The sequence below is a fragment of the Spodoptera frugiperda genome, chromosome 27, assembly GCF_023101765.2.
Source record: "Spodoptera frugiperda isolate SF20-4 chromosome 27, AGI-APGP_CSIRO_Sfru_2.0, whole genome shotgun sequence".
Taxonomy (NCBI): domain Eukaryota; kingdom Metazoa; phylum Arthropoda; class Insecta; order Lepidoptera; family Noctuidae; genus Spodoptera; species Spodoptera frugiperda.
Window position 1 is genome coordinate 1,119,565 of NC_064238.1, and position 17,192 is coordinate 1,136,756.

The 17,192-nt window shown below is 32.3% G+C and overlaps 1 protein-coding gene across 2 annotated transcripts in view; it reads right to left on the reverse strand.

Moving 5' to 3' along the window:
• Positions 1 to 15,153, reverse strand: part of LOC118263796 (synaptogenesis protein syg-2) — a 177,151-nt gene extending 161,998 nt beyond the window's left edge. For both annotated transcript variants that reach the window (XM_050705440.1, XM_050705439.1), the window contains exon 1: positions 14,848 to 15,153. The gene's annotated coding sequence lies outside the window, so the exon portion shown is untranslated. The remainder of the gene's footprint in view (positions 1 to 14,847) is intronic.
• Positions 15,154 to 17,192: the final 2,039 nt, after the last annotated feature.

The window sequence follows — 17,192 nt, forward strand, 5'->3', positions numbered from 1 at the left end:
TTTTGGTAAAGCCATATAGAGGTCTAATAGGGTAGATGACTATTTTTACTTTAATATCCGTCTTGTAGATTAAATAATCTTAAAACATTACACACGTATTTTGTATTTTCTAACGGAAACAAATACTTTCAACGATATATATATTTGGAATATCGCGTGACGTTATTTCTAGGTACGTTTTAGAAGTAGGAATGATTTATTTGCTCCTTCTCCTAAACTTTGATTCGTCTGTCGACCTAACTGACGGATTAAATAGATTTTAAATTTCATTCCCAGTCATCATTCCTATTATAGGACACTGTTTCGGTTTCAAAAATATGTACAAATATCCTCAGTTCCTCTAAAAAGGGATCGAGGATCCTTAACTCGTATATTTTCTAAAAGTTTCACAAATGAATACGATGCTTTATACGAGTAAACCTATGATATAAAGCAAGCGGCACATTTTTACATCACAAAAACTTGACTTTATTCACATTGTTTTAACTAACAATAGAATAGACAACCGGGATACAAAGGAGGAAATCTCGTGAATTAACTTCTTTGTTTGGTTTTAGAATGACATTACATCCACGTGGCGCCGCGTCGAGGGCTTGGCTCCGCTGCTCACCACTTTATGAACTTCCAATTGTAACTAAGTGAATAAAAAAACTCAAACAAGTCCCCGATAGCACACCGACTAATGAGAAAAAGAGGGATGGCAACGTCGCAACCGTACTGCATTAGGTTATTGAAAAAATGTTAATGTACGTAATTATACGCGCATCACTAAAGCCACGCGGCGTTGCCGTTTCAACAAGGCTTAATCAGAATTAAAATAATTGTTTAAAAGGCACATAGCGTGTAAAAAGGATTATAACAGTAAAACAATTTGTTAGTAAATATTTAATCATGCAATTCAAAGGCTTAAAAACTAATTTTGGGATTGAATAGTAATTAATTAGGCTTAATGCCAATTCGATTTTGTTGGCACATGCATTTTGTTAAACGTATTTGAATAATAAAATGTTACATCCGTAATTAAGGGCTAATTAGGCATTATTATGAAATAGTGTTTTGCTGATAAATTAATTGATGAGCGTGGAGTATATATTACACAGAAAATCGGTTTTTTCAATTTGTATGGAATAGAATATTTACTATACTATGACATCGTTATGCACTTTATTCCCTAATGGGTGGGCAGAGGTGCATATTATGGTACGTAATCCCAACTGTTCAATGTACACTCACTTTTCACAATTTATATCGTAGGTTCCATATACCGGACACATTTCCAGACTCCGTACTACTACTGAGAAATTTTCGAAAAACCAAAAAGAACTCAGCAACACTTCGCCCGACCGGGAGTCGAACCCCAGACCTCTTGCCCGGCGGTCGCATTTGTAACTCGACCCACGAGACAGTCTACAGAATATTTCTTTTTCAAATATCAAATAAAATATTATATTCGAGTGCACGTGGGCGACGATGTTAAGTTTTAGAAGAGGCTAACATACCGTACGACTAGCGTGGGTAGCCCACTTATAACCTGGATCAACGACCTACAACAGATTGTGAGAATTCGCTGATATTATAGAAATTGTATGTAAATTTCTTTCAAGAGCTAAGTCGATGTTTTATTGTAATGTTGCCCTCTACTGAGATGCCTTTGTTCTTTGTTGTAGATATGATATACTTTGATGTCTAACTGCCGCACTTAGAGAAATTTAATGATATGAGGATAATGAGGAACAAATATAAATATTGTTCCTTGGTAACTATTTTCCCAATAAGTGAAAGCGTGATAATGTGTAACCTATATTTCGACTTGACAATATTTTTGTTTATGTTTATTATTTTTGCAAAATTGGTGCAAATAAATCCATGCAGTACTTTTCGCCTTTCTGGACATACCTATATGTTGTAATAAATTCATAAATTACTTTTTCCCTTTAGTACGGACGGAATACAAACAAACATAAAAATTCTATAAACTATATTTTTGGCTTCGATATCGTCAGTAGATCACGTCCCAAGTATTAAGAAAAAAATATTTAATGTGAACTTACAGTTTAAACTTTCCTACGATTTTATTAGAGGTATAAATGAGTAACACAATCTAAGTACCTTAATGATAGTGCCATAAGAATCAATTTATTTAATGAATAATAATGATAGTTATGCAGATTTATAAGTAAGTACGTGCAGTTATAATTATGGATGGAGTTGCGTCGCCTGGAGGTAACTTGTTGCATAATGTAGGGGATTTAAACTTGGTGACTGCCACTTCTGATGGGTTACCGCTCCAATAAGCATCAAGCGATATACGACGCTGTTATATGGTGAATAGATTCTAAAATGGGTTGCTTATGAGGTAAAGTAAGAAGGTAAGTATTTTTATTTTATTGGTTTACTGGGATTTGTGTTATAGATACTTTTGTAAATGGATTGCCTTGTTGATCCAGTAGTTACAAGTGTGATTACCAAACAAGACGTCACGGGTTCATAACCCCTATAATATTTTGGGAATCAAACTCAAAACCTAACCAACGTGATAATAAGTGTAATGTTAATGCAAAAGTTTAAGTCAAAACATGTATAAAGATGATACATACATAACCTCACGCCTGTCTGCCATAGGATGCCAATTGCTACGATTCTTATATAACTCTTTTGCTTTTTCAACAGTCATTAGTTAGTCAACAGTTTTCATGCATGCTCATTACAAAATGTTTTTTTTTAATTTGACCCCTCTTTAATATATCTCCAATCGGGTTGATATATGTAAATCTAGTGGCATCTTCTACCGACGGTCCCATTCATATCCGCTCAGTATACTTCTTTCGTAAATCTGCTTTGATCCATCCTTTCAAAATGTTCGTTCTAGATCTAATACAGTTACTGCAATTCAGAAAACACTTATAAATGGTGAATATTAAAACTCAGTGCAACATATTGTAAAGATATGCGTTTTGAATAACACAACAACGCTTCTATGCGGTGCACGTGTTCAAAATAACTAAATACCGCTATATACCTATATATACATAGTTTAACGGTTTTTACCTCTAACCGTTGTTATATGTATGTGTATAACGTTTCACATTGAATATTCATAGATACGAAAACATGCTTATGGGATATTCACGGTATTGCCCGAATTTTGTGCTATTTAGGATTATAGCAATTAGTTTTAGTTGAGTAACGTGGGAAGGAATTATTTTAGAGTGAAATTGTTGCCAAAAGCAGTAACAGTTGATATATTATAAAATAACGTTTTTACTTAGTAACTATAGACTTGACTGAGGCACATTCAAAGGACATGACAAGATAAAATTTACATCTTTCATTTTCTGGACTAAGTTCGGTTACATACTGGCATAAGTTCACCGCCCTTTATGCAAGACCTAACGTTCTTTGTAAACGGTAGTTGATACAATATCTGTGTGAACTCTGGTTACCCATTCAGAGATTAAAAGGCGTTCTGTTTTGTTTCACAGCGTGTGCCAGTGGGTTTGCCCGCGTTCCCGTAGTACAAAAAGTATTGTATCGCCTAAGTCAGTTCATACATTTTCAGAATTTCATCAAAATCCGATTAGTAGTTTCAGCGTAATCGATGGATAAACATCCAAACAAACAAACTTACACATTTATAATATTATAGCTTTTGCCCGCGACTTCGTTCGCGTGGAATAGTGACTTCCGGCAAATTTTTGGTTTTAACCACATAGTTCCCGATCTCGCGAGATCTCTTCAAAAGTGAGATGTGGAAGATATTCCAGGGAACTCTTCAAAAATCAACATAATGAGCTCTGTGTTTGAATTTAATAGATGTATACTCACTTAGGGCATTGAAAAAATAGTTTAAAAACGGACTTAAACTAACGAATTACGAATTTATAACAATTAAAAAAGAAACTATATTACAACCTATCCTCTATGCTATAATAACCAAGCTTAAACTAAATAATTTAAAAGAAACGACTTAAATTTAATCTAATTAATTTATAAATTAGACTTACAATTTTATTAAAAAAACTAACTACAGTAACTACTAATAATCGATATCAAACTAAACCTACGTTAAATAGTTTAACCAAAAAACCAGGAAAACCCAACAAATAAACTTATTAATTGACAAATACAACGAAACCAATTTAGAATAGGACCACTATAGACAAATAATCATACGACTGATAATACACTTTTTCTACGATAGTACCGAAGCGCTCGGCCGATACCCAACCAAATGAATGTAACGAAACCATAGCGCGATCTATTTCGATCCCAACGCCATCTATCGAGGATAAAGACAACTTGGATTATTTATTTATACTCCGTTCGGGCATTTTCTTTGTACTAAAAGTTTAATTATATTGATATTATTTTTTTCATACCTTTTTACTACCTATTTATTTACTTTTTTTCGAAAAATAACATGAACCGAAGTCGTGTAACGATCGACATAGAATTATCTATACTCCGTTAGAGCATTTTCTTTGTACTAAATGTTTTATTATATTGATATTATTTTTTTCATACCTTTTTACTATTTATTTACTTTTTTTCGAAAAATTAAAACAATAACATGAACCGAAGTCGTGTAACGATCGACATAGAATTATTTATAAATAATTTATTTCTTATTTTTATTTTTTGATTTTTGAAATAAAAATGTATCTATGTCCTTTCTAAGGTTCTAAACTATATCTGTACCAAATTTCAACCAAATACGTCAAATAGTTGCGGAGATTAATGGTATAAGCATAGAATGTTCGACGTGATTCTTTAATTTGACATAACTTTTTTATTTATGAAAATTGACATGAAACAAACACTAAATGTCATCCCACAATATAGTGAAAACCGCATCCAACTCGGATCAGCCGTTTCTGAGATTAGCGCGCACAGACGAACAGACAAACAGACAAACATACAAACAGACAAACAGACAAAAAAAAAGTTAATTACATTTTTGGGTTCGACATCGACATAACAATAACCCCTGCTATTTTTTTTATTTTTATTTTCAATGTACAGACAGCACTTTTCTACGATTTTATTATATGTATAGATATAGTGTGATTAATGTGATTAAATAGACCTGATATAACTAACCTAAACCATAAAACAGCAGTACGATAATGTCATCAAAATTGTTGCATGATGGTATGAAATTGCAAGTGTTTGACTATGTAAAGTGATGCCCCTCGCGTGTGTACCATCACGCGATATGTAAGCACTTTATAGATAAACAGTGCTGTTTTGATCGTTCACCAACTAGTTTCGAAGAACACTATTACGTCAGACAGACTTGAAAACAGATTTTGTTTCAAAGCTAACATTATACATACATACATAATATCAACAGACTGTAAGTGGCCACTGTTGAACGAAAACCTCTTCTCAAACAGAGAAGGTTTGAACATTAATCGCCACTCTTGCTCAATACGGGTTGGTTATTTCAAGCTTATAATTAGATATTATACACCTAGGTTTACTCACGATGTGTTCATGCACCATTTGGAAAAAGTCACATTAGTACTGGCCGTTGGTAACAATCCCGCACCCTGATGCATGAGATTCGGGCGTCTTAAACATTCAGGCCATTACGAAGCGTCAATTTGTACCGTTTCAAATCATATTCAAAGCAAAAACTTATACAAATTTATTTTAGTTAAAACTAAAAACGAATTTTCTAATGTTCTAAGATAAATACCGTATGGTGACAGTAGAGTAGGTATCCTTTTATTGCGTTAAGTGTTGTAAGACTCGACTAAGGTAAGTACTTATTTGATAGAGGCAAAAAATGTATAGCCTTAAAAACAGAATATCTAAAAATGTATTTCTACGGAATTCTCATAAAAAAGGCGCGCGCAAAAACCAATAAAATAACGATAAGATAATTCGATTTAAGAACAATCGATACCTGTCACAGGTGTTCTCGAAAGGAGTAGTAACACAAAATAATTGAGAACCAATTACATCAAAATGCTTCTGAATATTGTATATGTAGCCGTGAAGATTAGATCAGATCAAGATAAGAGTTTGGCAATATTTTAGTCTGAATATACATCAACAATTCTTGACAGACAAAATTACCTAATAAAATACGGTGTACTCACGAAAATATATAGAGAAAAGCTCTACTAGTTTCGAGTCATAGAGGGTCTCGAGCACGAGCAGCCTACTCTACTAGGCTAGGCTATGTGACGACGCGGCGTTTGCCCTCGCAGCTCATGAAGAGTCCTTTTGTGGCTTGAAACTGGTAGAGCTTTTCTCCATATATTTACGTTAGTAAACCGATTTTTTTTAGTTAATTCTTGAGAGTTCCAGAACTGACCTATACCTCTACAAAAGAAAGTTTGTCAAAATTTGAAAGAAAGTAAAAAATATACCAAATATATTTTATTCTACCATACGCAATATAATAAAAATCCTAAAGTGTTACTCAATTTGCGAAACAAGTCTCTGAATGGTGATTGATCGATTTCACTTCAAACCTCATTAATGTTGAGGTTATTGTATCCAGTAACATCTGATTAATAATTTACACTAAGCATGCACAAATTTGGTTAGCATTAATATTAACAAGAACTGTGAATGATTTGATAAGGTAAAATGGTTATTATATTTAGTACTTCTTATAATAAAAAATTACATTAAAAAATTCGACGTCAACTGTGAACTAATTGGGGACAATACTTAAATCACGTGTTAAAGTGTGATCCCCCATTTTTTCAAGTCTGATAAATCTGTACCTTCTCCTAAGCCTGAAAAATATTATACTGAAAATTGCATCAAATCAGTTCAGACTAACGCGAGCTAAACGCGCACAAACATACATACAGATCAAACTGAGAACCTCCATTTTACAAATCGATTAAAAAAATCAAACTAGAAGAATAATCATAACATATAGGTATGTAACAATTACTTTTTTAAATAACAATTTCAAAGCGACCTATTCATTTCAGCGTCATAGTTAGAAACGTGTCCATCCCCATACATTTTTATACCGCCTCCACTATCCACTATAGTAACTACATGTCTACACTATTATTAGACATACACAATAATTTCTATTCCTACCACTAATCATTTCGACGTTTTCTACCGTAATGTAAGTGTATATTGAAACGTAATATCGTTTGATATATTTATTTTGTTTCACCTAGATACTGTATTGACATGCTGTAATAATAGTGTGATACTGTTTTTCAAAGTTTAGTTATACAGAGTGCTTTGTTGGTCAAAAAGTTGCAATAGGCAAAAATAATAGGGTTTGAAACATAAAAATCTATTTAGTCTGTCAGTAAGGCAATGAAAAGGCACGTATTTTTTATTTACTTTCGGCCGGAAACAAATACTTTCGAACTTAATTTCAAATCGATATATTTCATCGATTTGAAATATTGAATGACATCACTTCTAGGTACATTTTATTAAATGTCTCCTAAACTTTGATTCGTTTTATCTGATATTGTTATTTTATAACAAAATAAAAAATAAGTATCTAATATTTTTGAGTATAAAAGTGAGTTCATGTAACCTATTTGGAAATTATTCATGTGTAACTAGCGAAAAGTAATGTCATTACTGTGTTTCATAAAAAAGTAATAACGTGTGTCTATCTACATGATGTTCCAAAACCAACATTTCAGATTAGCTTATTAAAAACGATTTTACAAAATACGAAATGATGATTAACATCCGTACATTAGTAAATAATAAAACTAATTATCCGATAGCTTAGCAGTTCCAATGGTAGACCATTAATCGAATTAAGTTGCTACCAATCTGCTAACATTTATACTGCTTTATTAGTTCCAAGTCGGGCTCAGTCCTCGATCAAAATTGAATTCCAATAAATTTCATGAACGCTATGCCTTATTAATGAAGCTTAAATTAGTTTGATATTAAAAGGAAGTCCCTGTTTCACTTTGTACGTGAATTGTGTTATTATACTGGGGGATTTTGCCTTTGATGTTTTATCGGTAGTCTGGCTTTATATACGTTGTCTGGCGATTCGGTTGAGTGGTTGTAATATCTGATCATGAGGTCTCCCTTTTCAATGTGCTAACCTCACACACACATCAACAGTCTGTAAGTGGCCACTTGACCAAAGACCTTAAGGAGAAGGTTTGAGCATTTATCACCACGTTTGCTCCATGAGGGTTAGCGATTTCAAACTTGTAATTAGAAATTTTAAGTCCAAGTTTCTTCACGATGTTGTCCTTCACTGTTTGTCGGTGATGTCTAAATATTTTAAAAAGTAATATATGTACTTCCTTATCTTCTGAAAAGTATTTAATTCTCATCCATGAGAAGCGGGCACCACGACTGCATACAGTTTAACAAAATATAGGTAATAATATTAAACTTTACAATACAAGTTACCTATGTATCTATATGAAACAAAACATATAAATGTCTTTAGTAAGCATAGTTTTTATTCAGGCTTAACACGATAAAAGATAGTTACGAGCCAAAATAAACTTACTTAAACCACAATAAAGTTCTAATTACGTCAGCTATTGTCTAGACTTGTTGAAAATGTTTATTTTTTGCTATCGTAATGTTCCAATTTTTTGCAATAATTTATATCAAAATGTTACAAATTCGGAGGATCTACCTACAAGTACTTAATTTCCAAGAATTATTATAAAGAAGTCCTTATATATGGCTTCAGAACACAACAACATATATGTTTGTATAAGTTATATATTTTATCCTTATTTAAATAATGTTATTATTACACAAAAACACACCCACGGCATTCAATTCAATTTCATTTTTTTTTATATATTAAACGTCAAAACATTGGGATTTTCTCCTGTATCGTGGGTGCGTTTACAAACATACAATTTCACATACACATGACACTTAGACCCCGATCAAAACCGCGACACGTAGCACGGCAGTCAGTTGCCCAGCCACCACTCCAACGGCGCAGTCAAGATTGCTAAACGCTTTATTACTAGGACAACTATTCGCGTTAGTCAATAGCTAAATGTATTACTAAATACCGCCTACAGCTCCAAATACTATTGATAAGTTCGACCCATCCAAAAATAGACCTTAACAAGCGTAGCTTAACCTTACCACAAAAGTAACAAATCAGGCGACAAGTTTAATTAAAGCCAGGTTCCTACATTTCGTGTGTTTAGGAAGAAAGAAGACATTAAGAGCGAGACAGCCGCATTTTCCGCGTCCTAAAATGTATTTGTCTCTGTCTTTTAATCTAGACTATTTGCCTTGTCTAGAAAATAGTGTTAGGACATATTTTCACGCTAGCTTGAAGACTAGTTTATTAGTGTTCTCTATTTTAGTTAAATATTTATTTTTGTTATGAAACTTTGAATATCTTATTATACAAGGGTTGTTTTATTTTAGATGGGTCATAAAAACGAAAGAAATGGGTCAGAATCGTGTCATTTACCCTTATGTGAGAGAAGCGTGGTGGTATATTATGTACGTATGTTTCTTTGATTCAAGATGTTTATAAAATTTAATCGATGAAAACAATTCAATGTCAATGTCAAACCATTTATTTCAATTTATCCTTAATTAGGCACTTTTTAAATGTTTAATTGAATGGTCTGTCAGTCTGTCTATCAATGAAGCTAGGTGCTCATTCCAAAGTGTAACTTCAAATAGAGAAACTCCATCATCAATCTTATGAGTATCAAAGATGTTAATGGTAATAGATGCTCTACCAACTACAGTTTAGCGACTAATCTTATTTTGTAGTAGTCTATCAACAATTTAACGTTATATACCTATTTCCTTTCTCCTATTCTTAATTCTTATATATTTGTAAAACCATATAAAATAACACGGTCAATGTCAAAGTCAAAGTTAAAGCATTTATGTTAATTGGACCACTTACAAGTACCTACTTAGAAACAAATGACCAATAATACATGTCATTACTAAGACAACTATTAGTTTTCTGTATTGATTTACGTAAATGCGTATAATGAAACGTTTACCCATTGTTATTTGGAGGTCTAAAAATCTTTAAATACTTTATATAATATGGTATAGAGTGTAACCTAACTAACCAATTTTACAACGTTAAAATAAGTCTTCTAGCTTCTTTGGTTATAGGCCAAAAGATAATTATTGTATAAGCCTATAATCAACATCATCTTTCCATAGGTATATCAAAATCATCAACCTGATGACTATTTTTTAATTTTAATGTCCGTCTAGTTGATTTAGAATTATTGTATTTTCAAGTATTTTTTCTTATACGTCAACATAAAAAAATACATCTTTAATATATTTTCATTACTTAACTAAAAAGATATTTAATTTTCATACCCTATCATCATCCCTATTAGTTTGCTCTAAAACTATAACTCCGGCTTAAAATAATGGCGTTCAAGAAAGTAAAAAGATAGATAGAAAAGATAGGTTAGATGATCCTCAAGTAATATGAGCTCCAGTTTCCAATAGGACGCTGGCCAAAGAAAATAAGATTTCTCTTTTATACCTTTTCCAATCAACGTGCAAATGAAATTTATTAAGAGGACAGAACAATGTTAATTGAATGCAATTTTGTGGTGAACTCGTTATTCGTCGGTTATTTTAAGTAGGCTAGGCTTAAGCCCATTTCAATACTGTTTGATTTCCAAAATTATCTACATTATTAACTGTATGTAACTTTATGTAAAGCTATTTCATTTCCAGAGATGATTGGTTGTTTATTTATTTATTATAAATAATCCTTACAGAGAATACACATATTACATCCAATCATAAACACAGTCAAGTAGGCTTGTACTTCTTCAATTACAAGGAATCGCAGCAAATATTTTTAATATAGTCCGACTAAGTATGTAGCGATTGTTACGAAAGCTATGAGATTTCAACCATACGTTGTAGAATACCGGACGGGTCGCAGTTACGCGTACTAAATATCCCGGTAGTGAATAAATAAATCAAATTAGGAGAAAAATAAATGCCGAACAAAAAAATACAGTCCGGTTAAAAAGTAATGTCAAGGTTGAATTCAACTGAATTCAAATTCAGAATAAAATCAATATATCAATGTAAAAATAAAACATATTTTAAATAATGCGTATTCATTCTTCTTTATATTTAACAAAAAATGCGCATTTTGTAAAATAATAATAACGTACAGCAATGTTTTACGGCATCTCATTCAGTTTTATTTATGGTTAAAAAAAGACTGATTAAAAACACATTCTCTTTAAAAAAAATATATTTAAAACAATCATCCTATATTTTGACGAATGTAATGGAAATATTAAAATAATAATAAAATGTTTAACAATCCTCTTCCTCAAACACGCTATTTGGGGAACGTAAAATATCATATCTGGAATAATATTGGCCTAGTACCTTCTCTACCGGTATTTCAAAGAACGGGAGAAATAAATTCGCAAATACGATGTTACGGGTCTTATATTTCTTAGTTGAAATTGTGAAACGACGAACTGAATGTTCTATGAAGCGTTTGAATGGAATATAACAGAAGGAACTTATGACTTGTGTACATTAAACAATAGTATGAATAACTTTTCAGCATGGAAGCATAATTTCCTTTTTTCTGTTATTAATAATGAAGTGGGAATATTAAAATATGATGTTATCTTCTCTATATATAAAATCATATGCTGTTTGTTAGTATCGCTAAAATTCGATAATGACTGGATGGATTTCAATTATTTTTGGAAGGTTTAAAGGTGAGAAAATAATGTTTGAAACAGTACCAAGTTTACTGGCCCAGCTAGTGTCAAATAAATAGTTGTAGGCACCCTTACCTTGTGTGTAAGAAATGGTAGCCAAGTAAGAAAACCTCATTCCTTGAAATTCTTTCCCTTCATTAGGCACCTTCTAAACTCATTAGTACTAGTCATAAAATGATCATAAATGCTTATATCAGTGTAATTGTGATTTCAACACAAGAAACCTTGGCCATGTGGTAGAAAAAGTACAGGTTGGCTATAACATTATGACCCAGTTAACAATGCACTGGGTAAATAATGTGCATACGCTTAGAACGGTGGCGATCGATGTTCTAAATTTAACTTACCAACTACTTAGGAAAGGATTGCATAAATTGTGTTACCTACGGTTGCTAGTATACTTCGCTTGGCATTTTTATTATTTCAAAAATGCCTGCATTACCTCGAGGTTGCACTAAGCCGGACTTAATGGTTGAAATGAAAAGGAATTCTCCTTGTATTCAGAGAATTTCATTTTGATCTTCAATTTAAATGGCACCGTTGTCTGCTGTTCTCTGTCAGATTCAAGCTTTCAGTTCCAAAGAGGTTCAATGCTGATTCAACAACTTCTCGCAAGTTGTACATTTGTTCAACTTTATTTGCTTTGTACGGCATGAGATAACATCGCTTAAAAAGCCTTCCACTTATCATAATTATAGACCTAGTTAATGTTTCATGGTAATACTCCAGGCGAAATTTCAGCTAACATGCGAAACCAAAGAATTCCTAGAAGAGAAAAGCTCATTATTATTTGGAGTTACTTTTGAATCAGATCTTTGCTTTTTAACTAACGACTTGGTTTACAAAGTAGCTTGTTTTTGAAAATTATAGGAGTCTATCGCAAGAGATCTTTTTTGAGGTCACGTTCAGCTGTGATTCCGTGAATGTCATCGTAATGGATACCTACTGACAATTGATTGCTGAAGTAAACCTCTACATGAGAGAGAAGCATGGTTTAAAAAAAAACTCGTTTAGGTGAGTTAGACAACTTGAACTGTCTAGCGGGTTACCGGGGCTCCGACTCGAAGGTAGGAGTAGGAACTGGGGTAGTTTTTAATCAGTAAGAGTCGGACATTTCGTGTTGTCTCACCCAAGGCGGGAGAAGTTATTGTATGATTTCCCCCTCAAAAAAAGGAATTGCATTTAAAAAAGATATATTTATCAGAGATCGCTAGTAGACAGTACAACTACTGTCATTCGGGCTTTACGACACCTATGTACAGAGGACGGGTGACAATATTTTATTCTGAATGTTAAAATAAGCTATGTTTTGAAATAAATGTTATTCACTAATTAAATGTAGTGCAATTCTATAAACAGATTCATAGAAAACAAACGTAAATTCTACATTGTGTTGCGTAAATACAAAGTTGTGGTAATAGTGAGGCAAGGAGCGAGGCAAATATGTGATAGGTACGCCTAGCGTTTGCCACACGTTCGCCTCGCCTTGCCTCGTGCTCGCACTCGCATACAATCTTAATGTTTACACATTTGTAAATTAGTAAGTTGACGAGGCGCGAGCATGAATGTGTATTACGTGATTAAAAGTTTTTCGACTAACCATTTTGCTTATTTGGATCTGGAATTTCTATAGTAATCATATATTACAGAAATCTACTATAGGATGAAACGATGTTATCTCAATTGTTTAATTTTTTAATTATTTATTCTTATTAGATTTTCTGAGTAACTTTTCATAGTTACATAATAGAATTTTTATTTATGTTGGCATAACGGCTTATAGAAAATTATTTTATTTATCGTGAAAACTACTGATACGGAACGAAAGAAAATTACGTCATTTGCTTACCTTGCCTTGTTAAGAAATTGTGTTTATGAATAGTAACTATATTATGTTTAATTCAACAACCATCTTTAATCACAAGCGTTACGTTCTATGGCATTTATTTTTTCCTTATTGCAATAGATTTGTCCAGCACCAAAGAGGTAATACAGTGCTAATGTGTTGGGACCTCAGTATAAGTTCTAGTTGTGGAGCTTTCTCACTTATCCAGGCCCCACTTCACCAAGTTTCACTGTATAATATTGTCAGGTGTGTATACTTTACTAATGTGGAAGAGTACTTAGAGTAGATAATATAGTATATTAGAGTACTTTGGGCATTTTAATGATTATGGAGCTTTAAGGTATTTGAACATTTTCATCGCGAAAATTTACTTAATAGCATGACATGGAACGTGTTGCTTTTCTAACATACTATAACATGAAACATTTAAATAAATATTAAAATTTGTTGAAATATTAAACATAAAATCAATACTGTAGAGTCAGAATGAAACTAAATTTTTGTCTATTGCCACATTTCGTCTAGTATAATTATGCTCTTTTATCTATAGCCTGTTCTCTTTAATTTTTAGCGGTTAATAAGTAAACGTGTTGTAAAAACTTTTATCTCTTTATAAGTATTTTCCAACAAAAATAAAATGAAAGGAACTAGACTAATACTTTATATCACACACCACAAATTACTCCTATCTGTTACCTAAGCTGAAAAAATAATGGGCCGAAATATTCTGACACACCAGACAGCAGCCGTAAATTATTTTTATTTACATTGAAGGTTTCATCCCACATATTACATCATGCAAATAATATAATTCTTCAAACGTCAGCGAGATCCTTTTCAAATATGAGAACCCTTCACTACGGATGTCAAATATTGGTCAGGAGAATTAAAGTTGGGAATACTCTGTCTGTGTGTTTCGTTACAGCAAATACACAGGTATTAAATACAGTAAGGAGCTTTTTGTATTCGGTATTGTACTGTATTCATTAAAAAAGTGTTTTTTTATATTGTGGTTGGTTGTAAATGGTTGTAGATATAGTTATTTTTAGTAATTTCAGGTTTTTGTATTTGTGTTTTTTTTAAATGTATTTCTTGATTTTTTTCATGTGTAGCTTAAAGGAATTCCATTTTCAATTTAATAAAATATTGTGCAAGAGTAATTTGGTTTTCAAAAATTGTTGTTGTAGAAATTAATGACATAATTGACGGTAATTTGTAATTCGAAACAAAATCGTAGACATAAAATTAATTGTCGTCATAAAATTTTTCTTAATTAAATTAAAAATTATATCGACTCACCTCCAGTTTTTAAATCCATATAGAAATAAATCACTTACATTACACACTTATATATTTACAAAGTTTTTAAAGAAACTCTTACATACAACATTATTAAGTTACAACTATTAAGAAACAAACTTCAAAGTTCATGAAACACTCACTAAAATTAAATAATTTATTCCGTACTTAGTCATAATTTATATACAGGGTGTATTACACTTTTTAACGTATCGTTGACAGTTCGTCACGCGCGCGCGAAATGCCAAAATAGGGAGCAAAAACCAGTTGGTACCGGTTTAAACTGGACGGCGTGCGGCCAATTACTGAGGACCGCACGCAAGCCCGCGCTAAACGCGCCACTGCGCATGCTCCACTACGATTGACACCCGCTAAGCTTATACACTAATACTACAGGAGAGAATATTCATAAGTTAGTTTTTAGTTTTGTTTAGAATGTTCCTCGCGGGATCCGAATGGGCCGTCGAGTTTGTGAAATCAAAACAAACGGTAAACTGAAAGGGAATAAACTCGATTGGGGCCTATTTGTATTTATGCCTTCGTATAAATTTAACTAAATTTTGTTTACGTTCAAAGAATTCGTATTCTAATGCTAAATAATGATGCTTATGGGTTTAAATTCAGATTTGTTTTTGTTGAATATGACTGAAGAGTATATTTGAAATTATTTGAGACTATTTTTATAAAAATAAGTAAATAAAAAAGTGCCTCTAAATCCTTGGCAATAAAATTTAAAATATTATGTACATCTTTACGTAAAACTTAAGATTCCCATCTCACAAATCAAAATTTACAAACAACACTATTAATCCACCGATTAGTTCATTGACAAATTGTAAATCGGCAAATCGGTATTAATATACTCGATGGGACATCTTAAAATCGCTAAAAGCTTAACATCCATCCCCTTTTATCAGAACGATTGTAGAAAACCACTCAACCCTTTTAAACCCCAATCCAAAGTGCGTCCGGTCGTTAGCAGACATTAATGGAATTCAACCAGTTAGCCTGCCGTGAAAATAACAAGGAGCCAGGATTTTATAAGCCCAATCTGTTGTTCTCACAACGATAACAATGTTAGGCGACAACATGCAAATTCTACTAAACTTTCGTTTAACCATCCAACAACTGGGTACAGATGGGACCCGGTTTGGGACAGCGCAGATCTTCGTTAATTTATTAACATGCTTAATTTGTCAGTCGTTATTGAGTGGAATTCAATTAACACTATTAGTAAAATTATATTAATTTATTATTAAATCGAAATGGGTTTTTTCGTCAAGTAATTTTGTTATTGATTGATTAAAATATACATACACAACTTCACGCCTGTCTCCTTGGGAGTAGGCAAAGACAATGGACCGCCAATTGCTACGACTCTTACATACCTTATGATTAATAAAGAGGATTTAAAATTGCTTTCAACTTGTAAAAAATTAAACATCCTGTAATATATATGTGTTGGAATTTCTTTTTTATAAACACTGAAATTAATTGTTCGCTCCTTGCACCCATCGTATACTCCTTTCTGCATCACCTAAAGGTTAGACTGGAAGATACTTGGAGGACTTAACGCCAATAGCATTAAGTTTGCCTAATGTAGAATTGTGCGTAACGCTTTAATAAATAAATAAATCTTTAATTCTACAAAAATGAAAGCCTCATAATAAAACTCTATCTATCATTAAGCTAATCACTTAACTAACACATCAAAATACATAAAAATCCATAAGTACACACCTAACACAAATATCCAAACATGGTGTTACCCACAAACGGTTAAGTAAACCGCGGGTTTCTCACCAAAATCTAAGCACCAAGTCTAAACGTGAAATATTGCAGACCGCCGCAACGCTTACAAACACCATATGATAGCCATCTATTTTACTTTCTTCATTCTTACAACTTTTATGTACCTATAAAGATTGTTTTATGGTATTTTAGCATAACATAATAGCATAGAGTTTAGGCTGGCTCGTTGGTTTAGTGCCAAGATGAAGTCTTTGGTATACGTCATGGGTCTGGTAAAATGGTATCCGTTATCTAAAATAAAAAAATCGATTGGTAATGTAATGATCTATTTACTCTGTCAGTTAGGTAATGAAAAATATTAGACACTTTTGTTTTATTTTGTCATATTATAATATAACTATCCTAAGATAAAACGAATCAAAGTTTAGGAGTGGAAGCATATACGTCATTTCTACGTATAAAATGCATCTAAAAGTGATGTCACGCGAAATTTCACATCGATATATCTGTGAAAGTATTTATTTCCGTAAAAAAATAAAAAACATGTTTCTAATATTTTAAAATAATCTATAAGACGGACAATATAAAAAAAA